Below are 8,041 nucleotides of genomic sequence, written 5' to 3'. Positions count from 1 at the left end.
TGGAAAGTTCAATCATGTATTCTGAGTTCAGATGTACACAAGGCTCCGTTCACATCAAGGGGGTTTGACTGCGCGATCCGAAACCATTTTTTGCCGTGCTAATCAGAGTGGTTTCCATACTGCTTCCAATGGAACCGCACTGTTCAGCACAGTTTTGGGCATTTTTAATTGCGTTTCACCGTTGAACACCGTAAAAGCACCCAAAACCGCCCTTTTAAAGTCCACGCGGAACCCGCGCTGATCCGCAACCACCCTGGTGTGAACAGGGCCTTATAATTTGCTCAAAATGTGTCCCAAGTGCACTTTTTTCATTTTATTTGATCTAGTTGAATCACAGCACATTTATCATTATATTTTGATACATTAACACTTATAGTGCTTGCCGGGATTGGCACAAGCTGCTATTTGCCATTGGTCATTTATACTCACACCTTGCGTCTAGAAGCTTTTATCTGCAGTCAGTTTATCCACGTTTTTAAAAATAAAAGTCAGGTGCATCTAGAAATTGGTTTGAACTTCTAAATAGAACCAAAATGCATGTAAACTTATGTAAATGTGCATCATTTAAAGCCTAGAAGCATAAACGCGGCATCTAGCCTGACAGATATTCCCCTACATATAGAGGATAAAAACACAAGTGCCAAGTGTGAATGAAGCCTTAAAATAATACTTGGTGATAAAACCTTCTTTCACCCTACACATTCCTGTTTTACTAGGGTGACAATGCTCAGTTACTGTCATCCAACTGTGCTCCTGCATTGTCACATGCACCCCTGGTGGAACTTTCAAGTGGCTATATCAACCTACATTGTAATATTGAAATGGCATGGACCACTGTTGGCACCATCAGAAACCTTTTAACATTTTTCTTTCACAAAGGTTTTATTTGGTTTTTATCAGTTTTTTCACATGAGGGTTACAAAAATAACAAGGGTAGGGCACGCAAGCCCTGCAACAAGGAATACAAACAGAAATATACAGCCACATAAAGGTGCAGAGTTCTGCAGACTCATATAACTGAAGCTGTAGAACAGGTATTAAAGAACATTGTGGGAGCATAGAAGAGGGGTTGCTGTTCAGTTGTAATGCATTAGATCCAGTATAGCAGGGGAAAGGATCATCACAGGGGGAACTTTTCGGGGCAGGTGTCTGAGTATCATGGAAACGAGATCAATGGGGTTTATGACCCCCTACACCAGAAAATTTGGTACAGATAGGACGGGACACGTCAAACATTACAAGTCTGTGTAGGGATAGGAATAGGGAGGGTAAATGGAGAGGTAATGGAGATAGAGAGGGAGTGGAGCGCTAGGTGTGGGAAAGAACAAAAGAGGGACTAGGAAAGGGGAAGGTGGTACGTTGGGGAAGGGGTCCAGAGGGAGGTGTGAAGTACAGAGCCTTTAAATAGACAGGAGCTGCTGATCGAAGGATGGTGGTTTAGAATAGTCGATCCAAGGTTGCCAAATCAGTAGGAAGCGGTCATGAGTGTCGGCCAAAACTGCCGTCAGTTTCTCATTGATCATTATATCGTCTAGGCGATTCTTTACTTCCCTAAAGCTTAAGGTTGGGGTCTTCCACGTTCTGGTGAATGTCATTTTGGTGGCTACAAAGACGTGGGACGTAAGGTGTTTCTGGAAGCGCGTCAGTTGTGGAATTGGCTGCAGCAACAATGCCTCGCACGGTTCCCTTGGTAGGGTGAGTTGGAAAAGGGAATTGAGCAGGTTGTAGACCTTAGTCCATAGACTGGTCACCCGTGGGCATGTCCACCAAATGTGGATCATGGTGCCCGTCTCTCCACAGCCCTGGAAGCATTGTGGAGAGTAGGAGGGAATGTATTTCACCAGACGGGCAGGTGTATAGTACCAACGATACATCACTTTGTAGGAGTTCTCCAGTGCAAGTACGTTGCAGGAGCAATGGGCTATCGCCGACCAGGTATGTTGCCAGTCATCGGAAGTCAGGGATCTACACAAGTTGCCTTGTGGGGAGTCACCGCAATCACTTGTAAAATCTGTGCAGCCTGTCCGTCCTCCCCCCCGCACTTACCTCTCTCCTCTGGTTCCGGCCGCCGAGTCTCTCCTCACTTGCCGTCGATGTGGGGAGCAGAGCGGCAGGGTTAAAAGTAACCCTGTCCAGTTTGGGCCCGGGGGGGTCAGTGCGGGCTTTATGCGGGCTGTGGGTGGTCAGTGTAGGCTATGGGCGGTCAGTGCGGGCGTTCAGTGCGGGATCCGGGTGTTCAGTGCAGGCTCCGGGCAATCAGTGCGGGCTTTTAGCGGTCAGTGTGAGCTTTTAGCGGGCAGTACGAGCTCTGAGCGGTTTGGGCAGTTAGTGCGGGCTTTGGGCGGTTAGTGCGGGCTTTGGGTGGCCAGTGCGGCCTTTGGTTGGCCAGTACGGGCTCTGGGCGATCAGTGGGGCCTTTGGGAGGTCAGTGCAGGCTCTGGGCGGTCAGTGCAGGCTCTGGGTGGTCAGTAGGGGTTCTGGGTGATCAGTGCAGGCTCCAGATGGTCAGTAGGGGCTCTGGGCCATCAGTAGGGGCTCTAAGAGGTCAGTAGGGGCTCTGGGTAGTTAGTGCGGGATCACCAGGTATGCCAGGATGACGGGGTGCGGCTCTCTATTCAGGCAGTGACTGGCTGCAATCAGGCAGCAGCGGTCCTCTATTCAGGCATAATAGAGGGCCGCTCGCTCCTCACTAGGGCCCTGAGAGCCCCCAGCAAGCGGCCCTCTAATATACCTGAATAAAAGGCCGCCGCTGCCTCATTGCGGCTTGGTCACTTCCTGCGGCCCTCTATTCAGGCATTTTAGAAAGCAGCTCCCTGGGGCCTCTCGGGCCCCTAGTGAGCAGCAAGCAGCCTTCTAATATGCCTGAATAGAGGGCCACCGCTGCCTAAATGCGGCTGGTCGCCAACCCGGATACCGAGGCAATTCGGTTCGGACAGGTCTATATGCACCTCTACCTGCCCCTACATTAACCTAGAGTACTGTCAAGTCCTGATAACCCTATGCAGCATTCTGCTATATCATGGCATAATTAGATAACATGCAATAAAACCACCATTTTTATTGCTTATTTTTTTGCACTGACAGTATGAATTTACACAGTTTTTTCTAGTTTTCCTTTACTTAGAACACAATAACTTTAGTAATGGAGGAAGCAAAGTACTCAATGGCTCTTTATTCTGACAAGTATGTGTACAGAGCTTAAGACCTTTCTATAGATCAGATTAAATCTCACTCTACAGAGGGACATTTGTTGTTACTTTGTAAACAGTCTGACATTTGCTAAGGTAACTTTTCACTTGACATTGATATCTCTATGTAGTTAAACTATTCAAACACCTTGTAAACTATGAACAGGAAGCACCATGTTTTATTCTTCCTGCTCAGCCTTTTGTCCCAGTTAGCGTCCTGTCTTTTGCTAGGTTGTTGCCATTGTTCATATCTCACATGCTGCCTAGTTGTTGTACAATGAATTTGAAATGGCCCATATTAGCCATTATGTCTTTCCACTTATTATTGCATATGAAATCCATAAACTGGGGGATACATCAACAGACCTGACCACTTATGGCCTGGCGTGGCGTGGATTCAGGTATCTCCATTGATGGCTACTGTATGTATCAGCTGTGGCACCTGCAGCTGCCTTAATACCAGACCAGTGACTGCATCTGATAGGATGTAGTCCCTGTTTGGCCAATAATTTTTCACCAGTTTTTGAATCGATTTTTGTCGAGCTGGGTGGTGCTGACAGGACCACCCAGCATTCAAATTTCAGTTGACTTTAGCCTCAGCCTGCAGGAGCTAAACAGACCTCTGCAGAATAGCCTGCATTCATGTATAAAATATGTCAAATTGAAGCAGTGCTGTTATAATCGATCACCTGACTTTTCCAAGAGAGACAACGAATGGTAACAAAATGGTCACATGCATTTCATACACGTAACAAATACAACTGAATTAAAATAAACATGTACTGAGACAAATACTGGGGGGTTCCATTGCTGATCCCCTTTTAGAAATACTAGTTGCCTGACTGTCTATAGCAACATCTCAGAACAAGCATATAGATTTGAATGTCAGAACTCATTAGCCGAACACTGCTATATTTGTGACTCAGAATATAAAAGCCATTGAATCAACATGAGAGCCAGGAAACTAGTACTTTCAGAAGGAGCGATCAGCATTGGCAGCCTTCATGTTAGTACAAGTATGCCTTAAAGATATTTTATCAGAAAAAAAAACAGCTATAAAATACAAGCACTCAGAGTTGCTGCATATATCTGCAGAAGCCTCTAATATCCTGCTTTTATTTGAATGCCTGGCCACTCTGACAGATGAAACCCCAAACTCTAGTGTTGGAGCTTGATGCTTTTACCGGTCCATAAACATTCCTTTTGACCCATCATTATGATGGGCTGTTTCATCAGCTAATAAGAGTGCAAGTCAGAAAGAGGAGAAGCACACTTCGATGCTATCAGGAAGCGCCAACGCTTTACCTGTCGTAAGGGCCAGGCATTTGGCCATAAAAGTATATTATTAGTGCCTTCTGCTCGTTTGTGCGGGAACATTGAGGTTCAAACATTGTGCCGCTGCGCCTGTCCCCCCACGTGACCCAAATGTGTATGGTGACTTTAAAGTACAAATGAAGCCGAAACATGTTTTTTTTTTTTAGTTTTGGATGAAGTGGAGAGGAATTAGAACCCCTGCCAGGTTTTTTTCCCTGGTGACCGTTATCAGTGAAAGAAAATTAAACATTTTGGGTTGTCATCAGTAAATAGATGTTGAATTTTCCAATGGGGATACCAATTCTGATGAGCCTCCTGACCACCAAGGATTTCCCTCTCTTTGGCGGGATTTCCTCTGACTTCCTGTTGTGACTATTGGACAGTAAATGAGAGAAAATCTCCCCAATGGGATTGGAAAAAAAAAGGAAAAAAAAGCTGAGGTTATGACCTTTCTTTATTCTAACCAAAACTAAATAAGTTACTTCCCTTCCACTGAAGCCAATGTGGTCTGGCTTTAACAGTCTCCATTTGGGTTGTTACGGATTGACCCTTCCACTAGGGCTGCCATGGACATATTTTTATACGTTCCTCTAGACCAGAGTGCTTTGGCCTACATGCTTTTATACGGCCAACAGCAAAATAACTGTATGCTATACTTCAACCTTATGGACCATGAACACAAATGCTGTACTTACTGCCATGGCACACTGATGTTTGTATGCATTATTGCTGAGTTTGATGTGTTCCGGATGTGATTAGCGGTGTGTACGAGTTTTGCAGTGACCCGGCTACCTTGTGTTCAGCTACAAAGGAGTGATGAAAGAATAGACCACCTGTTGTTTAAAAGGTGTGCACTTTTCTATTTAATCCCATACCTAGTTCAATGGTCCCAGCATGATTATTAACATGAGGTATGTAAATTACACATGTACAAATTAACTGCTACAGAAAAGCTGTACCGTTTGGTGAAAGGAGAGTTCTTTCTTCCGGTTCCAAGGCATATTTTAGGAATGCACTGTATTATAACTTCAAAGTCACAGCTTTTAACACGTTTATATTTGTAAAACATGACATATAACAGCTGCTGTTGTTACAGCTTCAGAAAGTAAAGACTATCATTACATATTCATGCCTTCAAGCACAAACATATTTTCACTCCTGCTAGCCAGCTAGGACTCCATGCTGGTCTCCCAACTTGGTGGCCTTTTTTACCTATGATGTCACTGGAGCCAAAATGTGACATCAGTACAGTTGCCACACTGACTTTTTTGTGTTGGCAAACAATGAACCTCTGCACATTGTTGCAGAATTTATATATATATTCGAATACATTGTTTAATGTGTCGCACCTGGCCAAAAAGTGGAATGCTCATTGAAATGGCAGGGGCTTGCACTTAGGAGAATGCCTTTTGGGGATATAAACATAGATTTTGTACATTCAGTCTTTGCCTTCTTTTTTCTAGTCCGGCCTCTTTCAACTTATGGACATTTGCAGGCAAATCAGGTGGGAGACCTCGAAGTATGTGGTAGGTGCTGGTGAGATTGACAAGACTACCTCAAGCCTAGGAAAAAAAGCATCTCATTCTCTGCAGGAATTTCATTGGATTCATTGGAAAATATACAGTAGAATGTCAAATCTAATAATAGAATAGCACATTCTGGTTTTTATTCGTCAGAGTGAAAATAATAATTTGACTTGTTGGGGAGAAAAAGATGATGCATATACATGTATAAAAATAAGTAATTGTTTTTATGTGTTTTAGTCAACATGATAAAATAAATGACATTAATGTTGGAACTACTTTGTAATCTTCATCTAAGAAGCCATTTTCCCTAAAAAAAAAACTCCCCCTTTAATGGAACGGACCTTTCTCTTTTCTTCTCTGAAAATGGAAAAAAAAGTAGCCACTTATCTGAAAAATTTCAATAACGTACATTTATTAACATGGTTAATAAAGGGGGAGTTCCATTAAAGCATGAGACATCGCTAGCACCTACTGAATTGAAGGGTTGAATTTTAATTCATGACACACAATATATCATATATCAAGTGTAAAGTATTTCATAGACATGTAACTCCATAAAAATTTTGTTTTGTTTCATTTCGAAATGATTCTGATTTTTATTTCTTTAGTTTTTTGGATTTCGGATCCGAAATTCAATTTGGTTTGTTATTTGGATTTCGAATCCGTACAAATTTGTTGTTTCGGAACAATCCACAATAAAGAGTCACATGACCATGGCTGTAACTCAACCCCCAACAACCACCCCCCCCCCAAAAAAAAAATCTGATTGGCCAGAGAATGGTCACATTTAGTTTCGTTTTGAACGAAATTCGCACAGATCCGAATTTTTATTAAACAAACATTTGGATTTGTTCGCATTCGGATGCGTTTAAATTCGGAAATTTGGATGCATCCGAATTTAACAATATTTGTATGAATATCCATTCGGAAATAAATAAAATTTATGTCTAATATCTCATAACAATCAGTTTCTGACTAAAGTAAAGTGAGAGCTGATGGGTTGCTGTGGGTTACTTTGCTTGGCCTTTCTTTCCTGATGGCATGGGCATATTCCAAGATGACAATGCCATTATTCATCGGGCTCAAATTATGAAAGAATGGTTCAGGGAGAAGGAAACATGATTTTCACACATGGACTGGCCACCACAGAGTCCAGACCTCAAGACCATCAGAATCAGTGGGATGTGCTGGAGAAGACTTAACGCAGTGGTCCGACTCTCCCATCATCACAACAATGCAACTCTGGACAGAAATAAATGTTGTGACATTGCATACGTTTATGGAAACTATGCCACAAGCTTGTAAAGCTATAGGCGGTCCAACTAAATGTTAGCGTGTATTACTTTTTTTTTGGCCAGGCCATGTGTACAGTAAACAACCAGAATGGGTGATTTAGGTAATAGGCACAATTCATGACAGCTGAAAATGGTGACTGTCTACTATAAGCATGCTGTTCTTTTGCATAACAAAATAAGTAAAATAAAGAAAGTTTTGCTCTGTACTGCTTCAGTCATCACCCTCTTGACTGTGGCTAATGGACCCTCACGAAGCAGCAGTTTGAGTATTCATTTCCTGGCCAAGTAATGAGGGTAGTTTTAGCAATGGCTGCAGGAAATCAGTAATTACAATAGGAGAAAAGGTGACCAGACAGTGCTGGTAAAAAGAGAGTTGTGTAAGCTAAGCAGACAAGAGGGTTCACATGGCCTGGCCTCTGACTATGAGCGTTGTTCTGTAGTCACAATAGTGAAACAAAATAGTCTTAGGTATTATGAACCTATTCACTTAATGAGGTGGGTCTGAGAAATGTGCAAAAGAAGCCATCTCTCAGACCACTTTGATCTTGGTTAAGTAGGTAGTAGTTACTGAAATGATCCTTTTCCTTTGTAGAATTTCAACCTGAGAAGTCATTAATTATTGCTGCAGAATTATAATTTAATTTACACAATTAAGATTGTAAAACTGGGTAACTACAAGAGGGGTGCAGGGGTGCGGCATGCACCGGGTGACAACACC

The sequence above is a fragment of the Nanorana parkeri genome, unplaced genomic scaffold, assembly GCF_000935625.1.
Source record: "Nanorana parkeri isolate BGI_ZX_2015 unplaced genomic scaffold, ASM93562v1 scaffold329, whole genome shotgun sequence".
Taxonomy (NCBI): Eukaryota; Metazoa; Chordata; class Amphibia; order Anura; family Dicroglossidae; genus Nanorana; species Nanorana parkeri.
This window is presented reverse-complemented; position numbering follows the sequence as displayed.